The following is a 22,011-nucleotide window of genomic DNA, read 5'->3' as shown; positions in this document are numbered from 1 at the left end:
CTGAAACCCCCCCAACCAAACTTTACGCATGGCACAATGCAGTCAGACAAGTATGGTTCTCCTGGCAACCACAAAACCCAGACTCAGCCATCGGATAATCAGGCGAAGCGTGATCTTCTTCGTCTTCACTGCTCCAGAGTCCAATAGTGGTGTGCTTTAAACCACTGGATTGTGCTTGGGGATGTAGGGCTTGGATGCAGCTGCTCGGTCATGGAAACCCATTCCATGACAATCTCTACGCACTGTTCTTCAACTAATCTGAAGTCCACATGAAGTTTGGAGCTCTGTAGCGATAGATGCTGCAGATGTCGACAACATCTCAGCATCTGCTGACCCCGCTCTGTGATTTTAGGTGGGCTATTGCTTCATGACTGAATTGCAGTCATTTTCAACCCCTTCCACTTTTTTTATAATACAACTGCCAAAATAATATTTAGTAATGAGGAAATTTCACAAAGAGACTTACTCCACAGGTGGCTTCCTATCATGGTACTACGCTGGAATTCCCTGAGCTCCTGAGAGTGACCCACTCTTTCACAAATGTTTGCTGAAGCAGTTGTTTCAGTCTGACCGGTTTCACTGGTCGAGCCCACTCAAAATCAAAGTGTGCTGTATGTGGCCCACAATGTAAAATGAGAAATCAAGACATCTCTGCCCTGTAGGAAATCACCTTTAATTGGTTGCAAAAAACAAAAACAAAAAAATAGAAACCTTGTACACAGCACATTGTATGTTCTTTGTGAAGATGATCTGTGGATTTAAAGATCATTAAGAAAAATAATCTACACATAAATTCAATGGACGCTTCATTAGGTACACCTTAATTTTCCATGGCATCAATTTAGTAAGGTGCTGGAAACATCGAAGATGTTTTGATCGATACTGACATGACAGTAAAACACACTTTCTGCAGTTGCTGCAGATTTTTAGGATGCACATCCATAACGTGAATCTCCTCTTCACCTCCTCTTCCAAAGACTTTTTGTGAAGTTTTGTGACATGGTGTGTTACCATGCAGCTTACTGACATGATGTTCAAAGTGTGCCAAGAAAACATCTCCCATACCCAAACCATCGATACAAGGCAGGTAGCATGCTGTTTGTTATTCTACCATCTGAATGTCGCAGAAGAAATTGAGACTCATCAGACCAGGTTAAGAGTTTACAGTCTTCCATTGTCTAACTTTCTGATCTGATCAGTGTTCTGAGTAGTCTGTTTCCTTTTCTTAGCAAACAGGAGTGATACCCAGTGTGGTCTGTTGCAAGGTTTGAACATGTTGTGCACTCAGAGATGGTCTTCTACATTCCTTGGTTGTATCGAGTGGTTATTTGACTTACTCTTGCATTACTATCACAATGGCCGTACTGAAGCAGTTTGCTTCACTGTTCTCTGATCTCTGGCACTCAGAAAACAGTCACTCTTCTTTTTTTCCTGTCCATTTTCTGTCAAACCTAGAGATATGTGGGAAAATCCAGCAGATCAGCAGTTACTGATCTACCCAGACCAGCCCAGCCACCAAACCCTGTTCAAAGTCACGTAAATCACCTTTCCTTCTCATCCTGATGCTCAGTTTGAGCATCAGCAGGTTTTCTTGATGACGTCTTCATGTCTTAATGAATTAGATATTTGGATTAACAAGCAGTGGTAGGTGAACGTAAAGCATTCTAGCAGCTAAATGTGAAAAGTTCTCAATAAAATGACATTGTGGTAATGACATTTTTCAGGAAATAAAAAACCCTGCCAAATGGTAGCTGGTACCAGATAATTACTAACAAATCCTTTTTATAACAGGGCTTCTGTGTAACTACATTTTATTTTTGTTCTTTTTTGCTTTTTGTCACCATCACCTTCTTCAGAACAGGCCATAAACCCAGGTAGTTTCTGCCGTTCTGTTTATAATGCTCTTGAGATATTCTAACAATCCTGCCACGTTAGGTCATTTTAGTTTCAGGAACATTTACAGACTCTAACATTGTGAGCTTCTGCTGCACGGAGTAGTAACAGCCACCTCCCCCAGTCCACCCCACTCCATCCATCTCCCCCTCTCAGTATGGGATAATCAGTTGTGTTAAATCACAGCCTGTCTTTCCTCTGTGTTCACTGTCAAACAAGATGACTGAGTTCCTCGAGGACTGGACCGCAGCTAAAGTAACCCAAACACAGAAGATCCAGATTGTTTGGCTTTAATAATTCACTTAATTCTGAGAAAGGGAACATACATGTTTTTGCACATTACCATGTCCCACACTGACTAAAAGCTTGTTGGGATTGAAATTGGGTCACTCCCTGGGGTCTTATCAATACATAATTAAAAAGACAGGATACAGTCACACTTCTTGTGCACTCTCTGCACAATGAACCACTGTGGTGTGTCAGGAATTGCTGTTGCATAGTACTGGGTTAACAATGGCACACTGTGGCATAATAACTTTTTTAAAAAAGCACCCCACTTTTACAGCGAGTCTATGGTTTCCTCTGAACACTGAGTATTTTTTAACCAGATGGAGCCTGTGTGCTGGGTAAGAGAAAAAGACACGAAAGTCAGTCTCTCGCACGTAGAAATACAACAGGATAACATAACTCGTGTTTATGGAGATTTGTCTCCATAAACACAAGTTATGTTATCGTGTTTAGAATATTGCTCTTTCCAAAATAGCAGTCTTTCACTAAGATCCATGAGGGCTCCTGCAGCTTCCAGGAATGGACTGCATTTATTGGTGTTGCTGGATCAAGTTGTGTTGTTCAACAATTTCCTGACTCTGAGGGTCATCCGGGGGATCCTGGGGCTTTGTTGTTTTTGGAAAGACTCCTGGAATTAAGTGAGGGAAGATTTATGGTTCGATCTTTTATATCCATTACGCAATTAATGAGATTGCCACGGGACATTCACACAGAGAGATATTGGTAAACAGAGGTCTACCTTCTACTCGGGTGTTGCATTAAATAAACTGTATCAGGGTGGCTATAAGATTTGTTCGTAAAGGAGTCTGTTGTAAAAACTGCACTTTTCAAGATTTTTAACATCGCCTAGTGGCGCTCATCACCCTGTAAGAAAACAACGAATTCAGGTATACAGGGTATTGACATTGCCACATGTTTATACAATCTGTAGTCTACTTTTGCAAATATTTATAAAAAGAATTGGGCACACTGCATCCAAGTTTGATACTGTAACAGTATCAAGCTGTTTACCATGGTTGAAAAAGTCAGTTTGTGAAATTCTTGCCTCCTAGAGGTCAATTTTCAACTGTAAGTGGTATCACTGGTACTGACTGGATCTGCAAGGAGAATGTTACCTGTCTGACTGTATGCAAAGAATAAAGTTTGGTGGAGGAGGGATAACACCATGGGGTTGTTTTTTGTTGTTTTTTTTGTTCCCTGAGGTTGGTAATAAAGGAAAATCTTATGTGTCAGCTTCCCAGGACATTTTAGACAATTCTATGCTTCCAACTTTGCCGTAACAGTTTTTGGGAAAACCCTTTTCCGTCCCAGCATGAATGTGTTCCAATTCACAAAGCAAGGTCCATAAAAAAATGGTTGGATAAGTTTTGACCGGCTCACACAGAGCCCAAAAAAATTCCAACAACACACTCCAGGATCTTATGGAAGCAAATGCAATGCAAGAACAACTCCATATTAATATGTGTGGATTAAGAATGATGTGATAAAAGCTCATGTAAGTGTATTGTATAGGGGTCCCAATACTTTTGTATAATCTCTCACAATAATCATAAAGAAAATAATTTGGTTGATTATTTTTTTGTGTAACGAGGCTTCTTGGCAATAAACCTTATACCGTTGGAAAACCTGTTTATTTATCCTTAAATGGCACCACATTTGTGGGTTGAGCAGCAGAGTTGAGAATGTGGGATGCTCCTATGAAAACTGTGCAGTGGTATCAGTTTGAGTGTTTCTCCACTTAATTGATCTAGCAGGCTGGCTTATCTGATCAGTGTCAACTTGGCCATATCAATTCACAGCAACTTATAAACAACTTTATAAACACTGTTTATGTAGAGAGGTTTGATGAGAGGGTACTTTACAAAATTTAGAGAAGCATTATTACATCATCCCAATCAAAAAGCCAAAAGTTCTTCAGTAGCTGAGACTGTTTAGATTTATTTTTTTGTAGTTTTTCCCCATTTCCATTTGAGGATATCTACTAAAACTGTGTCCAACACTCATTGTGTCCAACATTCATTTCAATCTGTGGAGCTTTTGAAACGTGTATGCCATATGTTATCCAGATGTATGACCCTGATGGTTGTGTATAAAAAACTACAAAAGTTTGAAGATGAGCAACAGTGCTTCGGGGTAAGAATTCTTTCCTGAATCCAGTGAACCCAGGGACCCCGCAAAGCACTTTAAATAGTTTCATTTTAGCATGTGATCAAATTTTTCCATGAATTAATACAGTTGGAATTGATACAGACAGTGCTGGGCATCAAATGGCTACATTGTGTCTCTCTTCCACAGCATGTTTTTTATCCTGTCTTCCTTCTCTCACCCCAACCTGTCACAGCAGATGGCCCCGCCCCTCCCTGAGCCTGGTTCTGTCAGAGGTTTCTTCCTGTTAAAAGGGAGTTTTTCCCTCTCTCGCCAAAGTGCTTGCTCATAGGGGATCATATGATTGTTGGGTTTTTCTCTGTATGTATTCTTGTAAGGTCTATGTGGTGAACACAAATGTGCTACCACATTTTGGTAAATTTTATTATTTTTAAGAAAAACATATGTCAGCAATTAAGACAATTATTATTTTACATTCATTACGTGTAGTCCATAACAATTGAGGAGAGTAAAAGTGAGAAATAATAAGCGGAACTGTTGACACTGTAGTCGTTCGCCCGCGGTTGCCTAGAGTGGACCAACTTCCTGTCCTCTCAGATGCAATTCGGGAAAAGACACAAGTGCTCCTGTGATTCTTTCTCTGAGACTCTACCTTTATTTTTACAGATTTGTATTCTTTTTGTTATTGTGGTCTTCACATCTGGGACCCGTAACAAACTGTGGGGGCTCGTCCGGGATCTCTCCTCTACAGTCGTCGAGGGCAGATCCAGTGATACCAGAACCACGACACAATCGTGACAAGGCCGTTACTCCAGCCAAGCCAGCGAGTAGGTGTCCAGGTAGTGAGGTGAAAAGGGGACCTTTGCCTCGACGTGGAACCGTACTGCAGTGAGGGGAGTGTGACGCATCCTGGTCACTATCGAGCTGAAGGATAATCAGAAATACATACAACATGTCGACCGAGAGAAAGGAACTCGCCTGGAATATCAGGAGACGCTTGTTTTCACTCCAAGGTCAAGACCTCTTCGAACTCGCTAAGAGCCTCGCATCAGAAAACAAAGACACTACACAGCTCAGTCAGGATGATAAAGAAGGTTGTATGGACTATATCACCTCCTACATGCAGTCAAATACACTATTGCAACTTGAAGATGAGGGCATGAGTCATTTGTTGACGCTGAATGATTTGATTAATCTGGTCATCCAGGGAAGTAATCCTGCCGTGCAAACAGCTGGTGAGAATGAAGTACATGCCATGCCCAGTCCACAACCATCTAATACCGTGCTAGACCCACAACCGCCGGAAGATCCACCAGATATATCACCAAACCCCTATGCAAACGCAGAAACACAACAGTTAGAGGAGTTGAGGAAAGCGTATGAGATACTGGGTGAGAGGCTAAGACTATGTGGAACTGTAAGGGCCCAGTCACCTGCTGTAGCACGCCAGCAGAGCAATTTGCAACCACAACCAATCATACAGATTAGCCCTAAGCAGCCAGTCACTGTAAGAGACCTTTCGTACTTGCCACGCAGAGAATTCAAAGTGTTTGGAGGACAGATTGGAGACAACAGTTCCGAAATCAGCTACAACAGTCTCACCAAGCAGATTAATGAAGGAGTTAAAGAAGGATTTGTGGAGGCTGAAATTGTTCGAGGTGTGTTGAGAATTGTGAAGCCTGGCACTTTCCGGGACATGTTAATGCTCAAAGATGACCTGTCTCTCCATGAACTTCAGGGCTTTCTGAGGTCTCATCTCGGAGAAAAAGCGACAACTGAAATGCTCCAGGAGTTAATGTGTGCTAGACAAAGTGAACAAGAGACGCCCCAGCAGTTTCTGTATCGCATGATTGGACTTAAACAGAAGCTTATTTTTCAGTCGAAGCAGGCCAACACTGAGATCTCCTATGACCCAAGAACTGTCCAGGAAGTTTTCCTCCACACAATCTATCAAAGCCTGGGGGCTAAGTACGCAGACTTGCGACAAAGACTAAGACCTCTCACCTCAAACAACAATGTCACTGACGAAGAGATTCTTAGTGAGGTCACAAAGATTATCAGTGATGAAAATGAACACCAGCGAAGGTTAGGCCAAGTCGCCCGCCAAAAGAGTGCACAAGCCCAAAGTGCTGGGATCGAAGCAAACGACAAGATAGCCAAAGAACAATCCTCACCAACAATCAAACAACTTGCCGCCCAAGTAGAGACTCTAACTAACATGGTCGCCAGCCTAATTAAACAACAGGAGGCAAAGCCTTGCCAGCTGTCCCCACAACCACCTCCCAACCCACTTTTCCAAACCCCAGCCAACCCCAACAGACCTCCTCAAAAGAAAGCGTTCCTTTGTCCAAAGTGTACTGAACAGAACTTGCAGGACTGTAGTCATTGCTTTGTATGCTGCGAGTCAGGACACCGAGCGGTGGGATGTTTAAAGCGGACCAAAACTCAGGGAAACAGGAATCGGTCTCTGTCGAGGGACAGCCAGAGGCCGGCGCAGAGTCACTGTACTGCCTCTGCTATGGTTGGGCAGTCAGCTAAACTCCTTCCCCACATCAAGACTCTGATGACACGATTCCCGGTTCACAGGTTTATTGACACAGGGAAAGGTGAAACTGTAACAAACAGTACAAGGCATAATCACTGTACTTATTCACCATGTACATATATAACGATGAAAATATATTAACCCAGTTTTTTAATATGTCAACATGCAATGTTCATATGAATTACTTCCCTTTTTAAGTCAAATACAAACATCAAATTATGATTTTAACAAGTCTTACTATAATGAATGCCTCCAATACGTTTGTCATTCCCCTTTAACTAGCTCCATAAGCGATTGCTAGCTTAAACTGCATAAGATTGGTTTTATCATTAAACTTACAAAAAAATGAACTTACTTGAAAGAAAGTGGTCTATACATGCACATAAAATATAAAACAAGTCTATACATACCCACAATGCTACCAAAGGCATAGGATGTATGTGGATGCCACTGGATTTATCTGGCTAAGGCCACCATGCTGCACATGCCTTCTCCTTAATTCACAGACTTACTTCCTGTTTACCGACGACATCATGTCCTATTACAGACTACAGGTTTTAAGGTGGCACCAGAGAGTTACAATTGCATATTTAAACATTTACCAAATCCAAGAAAACAGTCTACCTTAAAAACTTTTGATATCAGAACAGTCACAGTCCCAGCCAGTAAGGTCTTCCTCTGCACAGCTTACTACTGAGTGTGCAAGACGTCGCAGTAAGCTAAAAAGAAGGCAGCCAAAGCGAGACCAGAGAAAGCAACAGGTAACCTCTTGCCAAAGTTTAACACCAAACAGCTGTAAAGTCCCCCTAGTTGGAAAGAAAAGCCTCCTCAAGTGTTTGATTGGTGGCTATCCAGTGACAGTGTTATTTGATTCTGGCTCACAAGTGAGTTTAGTGGACAGACAGTGGGTTCAGCGGTTTATTCCTAACTATCAGGTGCGACCCCTCCAAGAGCTGTTAAATGATGGACTTGAAGTTTATGCGGTTAACGGACAAGCAGTTCCTTATGATGGGTGGGTTGAACTTACAGTCACTCTTGCTGGTCACGAAGATCCCAATCTTACTGTGCAAGCCCTTTTCCTTGTCAGTAAGCTGTCACTCCCTCAGCCCCTCCTGGGAGCGAACGTGCTTGGCGCCATTATCCAAACACAAGAGTCAGACCGAGAGGCCAGTGCTTTATTGTATAGTCTCCTACGCAAAGCTTTTGGTACAGACGAAGAGCAAGTGATGGCTATGGTAAACTTCATACAAGTACCACAAAGAGCAGAATGTGACCCAGCCACAGTGAGAATTGGGAAGAGCAATGTGACCATTCCTGCTGGAAAAGCAGTCCAAGTGTGGTGCAGAGTACCCCAAAGTTTTGACATTTGTGACCCCCTGGTGCTGTACGAACCCGACGAGAACACTGCCTTGAGACACCTGAGTGTTGGGGAAGGGCTCCTTGAGATCAACAACCCTCAAAGGCCATTTGTTAAGGTCCCCATCTCTAACCACTCCAAACACGAAATAATTCTACCGAAGAGAACAGCCCTGGGTACTATTCAACATGTCGCTAAAGTTATTGAGGCAGACCGACCCACAAACACATCAGAGCTGACTCAACCCACACAGAGCCCCATCACCATAGCTGAGGTGAGCGCAGCCACCCCTGTTTCTGAACTGTCCACTGAGTCATGGCTACCCCCAGTTGATCTTAGCCACCTGAGTCCGGACCAACAGAAGTCAGTTGAAAAGGTGTTAAGGGAAGAGTGTGAGGCGTTCTCTCGTAGCAGCACAGACATAGGCTGTATCCCTTCACTACAAATGGAAATCAGGCTCAAAGATGATACACCAGTCCAGAGGGCTTATGCTTCTATCCCTAAACCCCTTTACAGGGAAGTGAAGGAGTATATTCAAGAGCTGATTGTCAAGGGATGGGTAGTGAAGTCACAGTCGCCGTATGCTGCTCCAGTCATTTGCGTAAGGAAGAAGGATGGGTCTTTGCGTTTGTGCATCGATTATCGTCTCTTAAACAACAAGACTGTGCCAGACAGACACCCACTCCCCCGGATCCAAGATCTCACAGACTCGCTAGGTGGTTACAGCTGGTTCTCGATCCTGGATCAGGGTAAAGCTTATCATCAAGGTTTCATCGCAGAAGGCTCAAGGTACCTGACGGCATTCACTACCCCGTGGGGCCTCTATGAATGGGTGAGGATACCCTTTGGACTGTCTAATGCCCCAGCAGCCTTCCAACGGAGCATGGAAGAAATGCTTGACACCCTCAGAGACGAGTGCTGTATCCCTTACCTTGACGACGTGCTTTGTTTTTCCAAGTCGTTTGACGAACATGTCCAAGTGCTACAGAAAGTCCTCCAAGCCCTACAACGGCATGGTGTAAAGCTAAAACCCGAGAAGTGTGAGCTGTTCCGTAAAGAGGTTCGCTATGTCGGCCGATTGGTATCTGCAGATGGAGTAAAGGTGGACCCCAAAGATACCGAGGCAGTACAGGCACTCAAACACAAAAGGCCACAGACCGTCGGAGAAGTCAGGCAGCTTTTGGGATTCCTAAGCTACTATCGGACGTATGTGCAGGACTTCTCCCGCATAGCCAACCGTTGTATGACTTGCTCCAAGTCCCGTCCAACACACTGCCACCAAAGCCAACTAGAGGCAGAGCAAAACACACTCAGCAGCCTTCTCGAGCCCTGATACAGTGGAACAAAGAACACCAAGAGATCCTTGAGCGCTTGATCGACATGCTCACTCAGCCACCAGTGTTAGCGTACCCTGATTTCACCCGCCCTTTTATATTGCACACGGACGCATCCCAGAGAGGCCTTGGTGCCGTCCTATATCAGAACCAACAAGGCAAGATGAGAGTGATTGGGTATGGGTCTCGCACGCTCACACCTGCTGAACAAAACTACCACTTGCACAGCGGAAAACTAGAGTTTCTCGCCCTCAAGTGGGCAGTTTGTGACAAGTTTAAGGATTACCTCTACTATGCTCCACATTTCACAATTTTTACAGATAACAATCCCTTGACATATGTCCTCAGCACAGCAAAACTCAACGCAGTTGGACACCGTTGGGTCGGACAATTGGCAGATTTCCACTTCGACATCAAATACCGGCCGGGAAAAGTAAACATTGATGCAGATGTGCTGTCACGTTGCCCACTTGACATTGAGAGGTTCATGGGAGAGTGCTCAGAGGAACTGTCGGAGGAAGCCGTATGTGCGGTTTGGGAAGGGAGCAGAAGAGCGAAGCAAGGAGACGTAGCATGGATTGCAGCCCTTAACCTCACCGCACCAAACCTACCCCTCAAAGAACCTCTACAGTCAATCAGTCATGACCAACTTGTACAATCGCAGAGAGCAGATCCAGCAATCGGAAAAGTCATTGACATGGTAGAGAAGGACATAAGACCAACAGAAGATGACAAGGCTGACACTAACACAAAGAGACTGTTGAGAGAGTGGAGTCGGCTGCACATGGAGAATGACCTTCTCTATAGAAAGACTACAGGACGCAAGCAGCTGGTCCTACCTACTCTCTACAGACAGGTAGCTCTCACACACCTCCACAACAACATGGGCCATGTCGGCGTGGAGAAAGTCTTGAACCTGGCTCGAGAGCGGTTCTATTGGCCTTTCATGAAGAGAGAAATTGAAGAGTACGTCACAAGGAAGTGTCAGTGCATCAAGCAGAAGAAGCCAACGACACACGAGAGAGCACCCATGGGTAGCATAACATCCAGCTCCCCTCTTGAGCTTGTTTGCATTGACTTCCTGCACTTAGAGTCTTGTAAAGGTGGGTTTGAATATATACTGGTTGTTGTAGACCATTTTACCAGGTTCGCACAAGCGTATCCCACCAAGAATAAGGCCGCAAAGACCGCGGCAGACCGCCTCTTCAATGACTACATTCCCAAATTCGGCTACCCCTCCAAGCTCCACCACGACCAGGGTCGCGAGTTCGAGAATAAGTTATTCAAGTCCCTAAGAGAACTCGCAGGCGTTGGTCACTCAAGGACATCCCCCTACCATCCCCAATGCAACCCTACTGAAAGACTGAATCGCACCCTGTTACAGATGCTGCGTACACTGGGAGAAAAGGAGAAACAAAATTGGAAGGAACATCTACCCCATGTTATCCATGCTTACAATTGTACCAAGCATGAATCGACTGGCTTCTCTCCGTACTACCTCTTGTATGGTCGACACCCTCGTCTTCCAGTAGACCTTCTCTTTGGTCTCATGGCAGAAAACAACACTGAGACACCACATGGGTATGCAGAAAGATGGAAAGGGAAGATGACAGAAGCATACCGCATTGCAAATGCAAACAGTCAACAGTCAAGTTCCAAAGGCAAAGCAAACTATGACAAAAGATGCAAAGGAGTAATGCTACAGGCAGGAGACCGAGTACTGGTATGAAACCTGAGTGAAAGGGGGGGCCCTGGCAAACTGAGACCCTACTGGGAGCAAACGGTCTACATTGTGAGGGAGCAAGTGGGCGACAACCCCGTCTACAAAGTGAGTCCAGAGGCGGGAGGCCGTCCTGTTCGCACCTTGCACAGGAACTTGTTGTTACAAGTAAATGACTTGCCAGTGGACATTATCCAAAGTCAGGCTACAAGACCACACAAGAGAAACAAGAAGTCCACCGGAAGACCAATGACACCAAAGCCGAACCCTGACACAACTGACTCGGAAGAGGGTGAACCATTGTACTGGCTTGGTGTACCCAGATACCCTCGAGGGGGCCATTCTCCAGTCACACCAGTTCCAAGTGGAGCGCAACGGAGCTCCGGTCCAAGTGAACTAGGACAAGTCTTAAGGGCTCGTGTCCAACCTAGAAAAAAAAGTGCCATGGTTCCGGAAGAGGATCTAATTGTGTTAAGAGACCCAGACCTACCTCAGCTAAGTGACGATCAGGAGATGCCTCAGGTTCAAGAAGAAGTTGACGTCACTGAGTCCAGTCCTGATCCAGTAGAGGTTCCTGACCCAGAGCCGGAACCCAGGGTGGAGCCAGGGGATGACATCCATCCAGAGCCACCATCTCATCTTAGGCAGTCCAGCAGGCAGAGACGTCCCACCACATTCTTCACCTACCCATCCTTGGGTCAACCAGCCTATCAGGCTCATCCTGCGGTGAACACCATCAACGTCCAGCCTTCGCCATATCCTTCCCTCTACTACCCTCTTCTCTACTCCCAACCCCCCTACCCCTCTCCCCTCACCCTTAGCCCTTACTTACCTGTTTCATATGTTGTTCCTTGCTATTGAATCGAACAGAAATCTCAGGAAGAAGAATGCCTGAAGTCTAAGGACACCTGGGCAAGAGGAATATTCCAGGGACTTCTGTAAAGAGACTTTGTTAGTTTAAAGGTTTTTTTTAAATTCAAGTTAAGTGTCAGGAGCCACTTTTGCTGTTGGGGAGCGTGTGGTGAACACAAATGTGCTACCACATTTTGGTAAATTGTATTATTTTTAAGAAAAACATATGTCAGCAATTAAGACAATTATTATTTTACATTCATTACGTGTAGTCCATAACAATTGAGGAGAGTAAAAGTGAGAAATAATAAGCGGAACTGTTGACACTGTAGTCATTCGCCCGCGGTTGCCTAGAGTGGACCAACTTCCTGTCCTCTCAGATGCAATTTGGGAAAAGACACGAGTGCTCCTGTGATTCTTTCTCTGAGACTCTACCTTTATTTTTACAGATTTGTATTCTTTTTGTTATTGTGGTCTTCACATCTGGGACCCGTAACATCTACCTTACAATATAAAGCACCTTGAGGTGAGTGTTGTTGTGATTTGGTGCTACATAAATAAAATAAAATTGAATTGAATTTTCTCCATTTTGCAGCAATAGCACAACATGTACGTATTTATGCAGGAAAATGATTCTCAAATGTGAAATGCAGTTTTTCGAGCAAAGGATCTCTGACCCATTGTTTTCCAATCCTGTCAGCACTGTCTGCTGCAAATGTAGCAGAGCAGCATCACAACTGAACAGATGGTGGAGCAGTCAAATGATGTCTTTGCAGCAAGATGCGATTTAGTTTGTGAAACACCTTGCCAACAGGTTAATCTACAGTGACTCCATCATACATCCCGGGTCTATATATGTATGAGCAGACATGTCAATAACATTACTGCCAAAGTCATGCTTTTATACAAAAATCCCCAAATAAAGAGAAAGCTTCTGAGAAGAACGTCATGCTTTTGCATTTGCGTTAGTTTTGTTTCAGCTTTCTGCACAAGTATAATCCTGCCTGTATAATCAGATCATTATCAGAAGATTGTTGGCAGCCTTGTTTTCCTCTTAAAAACCTGCTCAACCTTTTACCTGGTCTAGTTGATTCCTTCTGAAAGTAAAGGCCTGGTGTTGCTGCAAACATTATAAACCATAGTTCAGCGCGGTGTCAAACATCTGATTGGTGCCAAGTAGGATGCTCTTCTATGGTTAGACCGTTTACAGCTTATTTAAAAATACACAGTAAAAGCACTGTTGTCTGCAACTTTTAGAAACAAATGATGCTTTGTCAGAGGGTTTTTCATGGAAACAACCTCAAAAAATAGAAACATTAGCCATTGGGGATTTTTGATGAATTGAGTGAATTGAGGGCTGTTGACTACAGATCATTGTCTGAATATTACAAGACAAGGGAACTTACTGGCTTAAAAGTTATTTTGTGGAACGACCTAACAATGGACATCATCTCAAATGGAGCATTCAAAGTTTCCAGTTGTTCCCAAGATTAGCTTATGGCAACATCAGTTAAAAGGCAGCTGGCTCAACACAAACTGTTTATGCGTTTCCATGATTTTTCTCTCAGGCAGGGAGAATCCCGGCGTGTGGTCATGGTGAACTCACACTGCTGAGAAAGCTAATGTACCATGCTGCTTTGTCAATGAATAAAACCCAGTTACAATGGGCAAACTATTTGCTATCCAACACTAATCATACTTACTAGACTGCCAGCAAATATCTGCAGCAGCGTTTCTTTGCACCACATATTAAGAATGTCACTCTTGCGCATTTAATTTGTCCACCACTTTTGCCAAACCTTCCTCCTTGTTTTCCCATTTTTCGTTCAATTCAATTCAATTTTATTTCAATACCAAAACATCACAACGGTTGTCCCAAAATGCTTATATTGTAAGGAAGAGAACTCAGACAACAGTCAGACCATCTGGTATGAGCGAGCACTTGGTGACTGTGGGGAGGAGGAGCTCCCTTTTAACAGGAAGTGACCTCTACGGATGCTCAGGGAGATGAGGCATATGACGCGACATGTGTGGGGGTGATGGTAAAAAGAAAAGAGAAAAGGACAACAAACAGGACAAAAAAGAGAAATGCAGGACAGAATAGAAAAAAAAAAACTAATGACATGCAATAATGGCACAGAAAAGCACAGGAAGTGTTCAGTGCATTATGGGTAGTCTTCCAGAAGAGACTTCTTGTGCTTTATTTTCACGTAACTGAGCCTATAGCAGCATAACTTACAGATGCTGGTTCCACAGTAGACGGGCCTGATAACCAAAGGACTTGCCTTCTATTCTACTGGAAACCAGAGGAACCAGTAAGCCTGCGATCTGAGAGCGAAGTCCTCCTTTAGGGATAATATAATCGTTATAGGTCTTCAATTATGGAAGAAGTGTGACAACTAAGTGACTTGTCCTAAAAAAAAGACCACAAGTATGTGCTATGTCCTAATCATAAAAATGCTGTCAGTTTAATTCAGATGAACAGCGCTATTATCTTTACAGTGTCTGGAAAACAAATGGTACCTCCGATACCTCTGTTCTGTTTTCACCCAAAACGAAAACAGAAAACCAAAAACAGCACAACCTGACGTGCAGCTCATTAGAAATTTTGGTGACATTGGGCCGATGCAGCTATTGTGACTGTCCAGTTCAGTATTTTCTATGCCTCGTGTTGATTTCCAGCTACTTTTTCCACCCTAGTCTTTGAATCTATCAGTGAGAGAATCATCATAATACAAGCAACATGACTTGGACTTGATGGAGTGTATATAGAAGTTGAAACACACACACAGAAACACACTTGTTTTACTTGTTTTTAACAGCTGGAACCACAACGATGGTAATGACATCAGCCACTTACATTGTAGGCTCGAGAATATTCCCTGCAGAAGTCTAAATCAGACTTTACCATGTATCTTGTACAATATATTTCTGCAGTAAGCAGGAAAGCAAGCTCCACTGTCATGTTAAACTGTTCAAAACTGTCATCGAGAACTTTGACCGCTGGCCTGCAGGGCTGACAAAAGTGATCAAGACCTCGGGCTGAAAACTCCAAACTTGGAAGCCAGTTTCTATCCAAGTGGACATGTACAGTGTGTATTTAAACAGTCAAGCATTTAAACAAAACTCAAGTTTGTTACGTGTTCCCCCTAATAGCTCTACTGATCGAAATTTCTTAAATGTGGCAAAGAGGTACATTTTTGTGATGCATTGATATAAAAGTACTGGAAACAATTCTGTTAGAATGTCCTCCCTGCTCTGTGTTAGGACTGGCAGACTCTGAAGCAAGACGAAACACAGGAAGTCAGTTTAAAGTGTTTATGTGCACTACGAACTGTGGACTAAACTTAAGAGGCTGTAGGAATCTGAAGTACAAGAGTGCACCTGGTAACTTGGAAACAACTGGAAAACTGTTATCACTAAGTGAGCTGAACGACGCCACCATGAAGAGTGATGGAAGGACGTGGTGGAGAGCTGGTCCTGTTACACCGCAGGTAGGTGATGAGCAGATAGAGATCAGGTGGGTGAGTAAACACAAAGGCAGCATACACTCACATGTAGGAGAGACAGGAAGAGAGAGAGACAGAAAGTGGCAGGTCTATGGGGGGACCATAAGAATAATCGATGAGTTTTTGCATCAATCCTTGGCCCTCCCATTGTTGCTTCCATGATAGAGGCTGTTGGAAAGCATGACAGCAGGATATACTGCAATTCCTGTGACTAATGCATGGAAGTAAAGTTGAAAAAGGGACCAATTGTTCCTTTTAGGAATATGAAGTCAAACATTACACTCAGAGGTAAAATTCAACATCTTTGGATTTCATGTAAAAAGGAAACCCATTAAAAAAAAGATTTATTCATCTGCTTTAGATAACCCCTGAGAAGCACATTTACAGTAGAGAGAAAAAGGAAAATTCTTAGTTTGCTCCTGGAACCTGTTCATTATCCCAAGTTTTTGTTTTTAAAAGGGTACAGTGTACTTCCCAGTGCCCTTTATTTGTCCTGACCAACAGAAATCAGTCTAAACATCCAGCTTTACCTTTGACTCAACTAAGAAACAAAAAAGAAGAAATGTTTAACGCAGGACATCAGGAACACATCAGTTACATGTTTTAAGTTAAATAAAAGGTATTTTATTTGCATATTTAATCACATTTTTGATAAAATAATTTTAATATTAGACAAAGCTAACCTGAGTAAATCGAACAATGCAGTTTTTAAATAATGATTGCATTTAAATAATAAAAACTATCCAAATCTATCACATTTAACCACATTTTAAGTTGAGATTTCACTAACCATGATTACTGCTGATTATTGCCAGACCTGCTGAATCAAGAAATCATATAAAAAGAACCTGTTTGAGAAAGTGATGTAGGCTCAAAGATCTCCAAAGACAACATATTACAGCACATCCATACAGTATATCACTACGTAACCAAAATCACCAACATCTAACAGTCTGGAAAGGGTTACACAGTAATTTCTTAGGCTTTGGAACTCCAGTGAATCACAGTAAGAACCATTATCCATAAATGGAGAAATCTGGTATAGTGGTGAAATTCCCAGGAGTGGACAGTCAACCAAAGTTACTCCGACAGTGCATTGACGACTCATCCAGGAGGTGACAGAAGGACCAGAGCAACATCTAAAGAACTGCAAGCCTCACTTCCCTTAGTTAAGATCAGCGTTCATCATTAAACAAAAAGAAAGAGACTGGGCAAAAATGGCATCAAAGGGAAAAAATTCTGTGGATTGATGAGATAAAAGTTCTGCTACATCTGGCATAAACTAACAGCATTTCATGAAAAGAACATCAGACCTACAGTACAACATGGTGTTGGTAGTGTGATGGTTTGGGGTTGCTTCAGGATCTAGACAACTAGCTGTAACTGATGGAACCATCTCTCTAGAAGAAACTCCTGAATTTCCAGCCATTATTTGTCCTGAAGGTCAGGTGCACTTGAGTTATGCATCAGCAAAATGATCACTGTCACCTTGAGTCCACCAAATTGCTGCTCGATTGTTGGAAGATGTTTTCTTAGTCCTAATAGATTTCTTCATAATTTGATTTATTTGCCAATAAAAGTCAATTGAAGTCCACCCACCCACCCATCCATCCGTCCATCTGTCCGTCCGTCCATCCATCCATCCATCCATCCATCCATCCGTCTGTCCGTCCATCCAACACCCATCCATCTGTCCATCCATCCATCCATCCATCCGTCCGTCCATCCATCCCTCCGTCCCTCCGTCCGTCCATCCATCTATCCATCCGTCGATCCATCCATCCATCCATCCATCCGTCCGTCCGTCCCTCCGTCCTTCCATCCATCCCTCCGTCCATCCATCCATCCGTCCGTCCGTCCGTCCATCCATCCCTCCGACCGTCCATCCATCCATCCATCCATCCGTCCATCCATCCATCCATCCATCCGTCCGTCCGTCCATCCATCCATCCATCCATCCATCCCTCCGTCCATCCATCCATCCCTCCGTCCATCCATCCGTCCGTCCCTCCATCCATCCATCCACCTATTCTCTTCCACATATCCAATTCAGGTTTGCGGGGGGACTGGAGCCTATCCCAGCTGTCTTAGGGCGAGAGGCATGGTACACCGTGGACAGGTCACCAGTCTGTTAAAGTATGAAACAAAATCTGTGCTACTGCCAAAACTTTTGTTTTGACTGTATTGAGTGTCCTGGAATCGTGTCATGATACTACTGTTGCTGTTATTGTTAGCAGCATATTTAGTCATTGGGTGGTTTCCAATCCCCACTGGATACAAGGGGCAAATTCTCAGCCCTGTATTTGACAATTTATTATGCTTACAATTTATTTTGTATATTTTAATTAAAAGGTCTTAGTTTCTAAACATGACTAGCTGTGGTATAAATACTGTAAGTTAGTTATGTTTTAAAATGTGATTAATTTACCATATTTACACCACAATGCATTTATTCCTAGATTAATAAGACACTGGAAAATTTTCAAAAATGTTCTTTTTCCACTCTCTTATTATCCATTCGATATACTTTATCATGTAGTGTATTGCCACCACTGATTAAAAAAAAAAACGCTTGTTAAAGTGCAAAGAAACCGAGTCAGTGAGGTCAATGTTCATTCTATATTACCAATGGTAATTATCGGAGACCTGTTCTTTTACAGTTTTTCTCGCTTGGTTTGGCTCATTTCTTGAAACCGAGATGACATTCTCAAAACCATAAGGTCATTTGGCCAAACAGTCTTACAGTTCTGCCCAACATTATAGCTCACTAGCAAAATCAAATATCCTTCCCCAAACTCTTCGTCCATGCTTCAAAAGCAGATTCCTTTCCCATATAAAAGGTCAGTACAGTCAAAATAGCACAGATCCGTCTCGATTGCCTTGGCACATGTGCATTCATTTAGTGCTTTTGTCAAAATAACCTGGATGGTTTAGCACAACACCATGGATCGCCTGCAAAAGCTCATATCTCTCCCAAAAGAGTTTATCCATGTGTCAAAACTAAATATCCTTCTCTTATAAATAGTCAATGCCCCCAAAATGCATTATACCTTTGGCATTGTTTAAGCACTGCAAGTCAAAATGCTTAGACGTTTTGTCACTGAGGCACAGGTCTAGCAACAGAATACCACTATGAATAAAACTAAAAGATTCTACAGTAAAATCAGCCTCCAATAAACCACTCATACTCAAGGAAACTGTAAACATTTTTATTCGTACAAAGAAATGTTAACATTAGAGAACATACTGTGAAAAGAAAACATATACAGGATTCTGTAAATGTGAACAGTTATAAACACAAACAAAAAACCAAAACAAACTCTAGCCTACCATACTGTAAATAAAGTTTCAGAACTATAGTACAGTAATATTTTCAGTGGTCGCCATTGTCACCCTCTCTTTCCTGGCCACCATCCTCATCCCCCTGGCCATCGACGCACTGCTCTCTGTCAGAGTTTCTCTCAAATGGTACCCTGTAAATCTGTTTCATGGTCATCTGATGTTTCTTCAATACCCGGTCTATTGTGGAGATGCTGCTAGAGTTTATATTTTGGAACATTACATTGTCTAGCAGGATTGCATTACGAATCTGTCTCAGTGTGATGGCATTATTTGCAATGACCATGTTGCATATTTCTCGTCCTTGTTGTTCATTTAGAAGTTTTCTTCTGCCACCCAATTGAGGCTGTCGTCCAATCCTAGACATACAAGTCAAAGGTCAACACTGTAAATTTGTTACAAAATGAGTTACCAATGTAATTGTACTGCTGTTTTATGGTACTAAAAGTGTGATGCACTGCACAGTGACTGGAATACTATTCACAGTATTTTCTCCATTTTTTTTCTTTGTCATTTTTATAGTATCATATGACATCACATGAAGATATTACAGTACTCTAGGCCTACACACACACCAACACTGAATAGTTCAATAGCATAGTTCTGTACCTGTTTTCCCTGCGAAAGGTTTGGATGATGGAGGAGACTGTAGACCGAGGCACATTAGGCTGCACTCGGCGACCTGCCTCTGCCATTGTGAGGCGATGGTTTATAACGTGGTCAATAAGGGTGGCCCGGATTTCATCTGGGACATCATGGTGCCTCCGTGCTCCTCGGCCTCTTCCCCCTATTCCTCCACGCATTCTCACTCCTCCTCTTCCTCTTCTTCTTCCTCCTCTTCCTCGAGCAGGAAGTTGCTGTTGTACTTGGCAAGGTGCTTCCATGTTCACACTGCAAATGAAACTGGCCCCGGGCCAAGCTCTGTCTATATACATTTGGCAGCAGCCATAATCACAGACAACACCTGTCAGGTATCTAAACAACCTGTTTGATTGGTCATCTGAGATGTGGGAAACTGCTCCTTCGTTAGTTCTAATTTCACCTGATTGATTGTCAAGTACTGTCATAACTTCCAAGATATTCTTCCATGGTATTATATCTTTGACTAATTTTGACAGTTGAACAGACAATTGTGCATATGATGACTTACACAATGAAACCATGCTGATATGTTTTGGAGTGAGTAACCATTTCACTGAAAAATCAACTAATCAGTTTAGATCGCCAAGATCTATTTATTTGGAAAATGTGCTAAATGTGGGCTCATTGTGCTAACTGTAGCTACTTGTACATAATCATTTGAAAAGAAGCACAGAGTCAGTTGAGACATGTACTAAAGCATTTGCAATTTGATAAAACCAATGAAAAATGCCATTCTGTTGTGAACAATTGCAAGGTGGTTTGGAGATTTGTCCATGTTATTTTGAGAATGTCATCTCGGTTTCAAGAAATGAGCCAAACCAATCGAGAAAAACTGTAATGGCACCGTGAAGTTTAAAGGTAAACATCAAATCTGTCCAATAAAACTTTTTATTTGTTTAACAGGATGAAATTAAAGTGAAGTACAGGTATAACCAAAAGGCTGTTAAAACCCAGTAACTTAGTAATAAAGAGAAGTCTGGAATTTCATAAATCACTTGTTTTTATAGCATGAAAAGGCTCCCAACAAGAAGCTTTTTAGGTCATAGTTGCAATATGTGTGTTTGTAATGTTGCAAATATAATGTCTGTGTGTGATGCAAACCTAATTTTGACATCAAACAAGACTGCTTCTTATTTTGCAGCATACACAGTACACCAGATCTAATAAAATCAGTTGCAATAGTTTTTTTTTAAAGAAATAAAGTAACCCATATTTGCAAAACAGTAAAATCGAGAGGGATTCAAAAACCTGCAAAAGCAATCAGGTTAATAAAATCTTAACTGTCAACTCTGTCATCTCTGCCTTTTGTCAGGGAGACAAAAGATTTTACAGTAAATCCAATAAATGTAGATGAATGGCGTTCATGTCACTGTATCCAGACCAGCCTGCCAGCTCTAATCTCTCTCTGTCTGGGAGCACTGACCTCTTTTGTTCAGTTGATGGCTTATTAGCTGTATTGATTTTGGCTTCTTTACTTTACAGACCTCCTGCAGAGAGCCAGATGACCCATGCACATATCAGCTACTGTTGGCCACCGAGAGCACCAACAAACTTTACCAGTGTTTCTTGCTCAAGATAAATTCCCAATTTATTGATGTCAATTTTGCTGTTTTTTGCTTTGATTTCAAAGACAAAAGGGGGAGTACTCCACTGAAGACTGGATCTGGATTAAGTGTCTCCTGTTATACTGGATCATGTGTTACAGCCTTGCATGCTGTTTCCCCCCCTGCAGTCACTTCATTGATGGAAGCTTCTCACAGAGGACTCAGTTGCATCTGCTGCATGAGCCAAAGTGGCCAACACATTGTGTGTTGTAAGTACTGAGACTTTTCCACTCATTTTAGTGAATTTCAGACAAATCTAGGATGAGTTTGGTCAATACTGTGTCATATGTACAAAGCATCTAACTGAAAACACTTTTCTTGTCCCTGCTGTAACGCTTTCTATAGTGTTTTAAATTTTAGTAAAAGTATGAAAGCTTCATGGCCAGCCTGATTGCTTTGAAGGACATCTGATATCCAGTGACACTATAATATGCATGATATTTTAGAGTGATGTCATTAACTGAGTATTAAATACCGTGGCTCCTTATCTGCAGTTTTTTTCGTTCACACACACACACACACACACACACACACGGTTTTTAGTATCCATGTAGCTGTTAGAAACATTGAAAAACACTTGTGCGTTTAGGGTTAGTATTATAGAAAAAATCATAAATGTTGCGTAACCCTCAGCTTTGTTTTGGAGTATCTGAGAATTGCAGTTGTCTGATCATGATTTATCTCAACAGCTGGTTGAAAGCAACATCTTTTCCCCGATCGGTCTATTTGAGATGTTTGTGATTTCCTCACCATGGTTTCTGAATCATGTTCTCCGTGAGGTGGAGCGCAGTTTGAGGCAGAACAGAAACTGATGTTTGATAC

This window comes from Diplotaxodon limnothrissa, linkage group LG7 (assembly GCF_057381915.1).
Source record: "Diplotaxodon limnothrissa isolate DT_005_m linkage group LG7, D_limnothrissa_male_GT1.1, whole genome shotgun sequence".
NCBI classification, from domain to species: Eukaryota; Metazoa; Chordata; class Actinopteri; order Cichliformes; family Cichlidae; genus Diplotaxodon; species Diplotaxodon limnothrissa.
The sequence above is the reverse complement of the archived record's forward strand: the minus strand, read 5'-3'. Positions refer to the sequence as shown.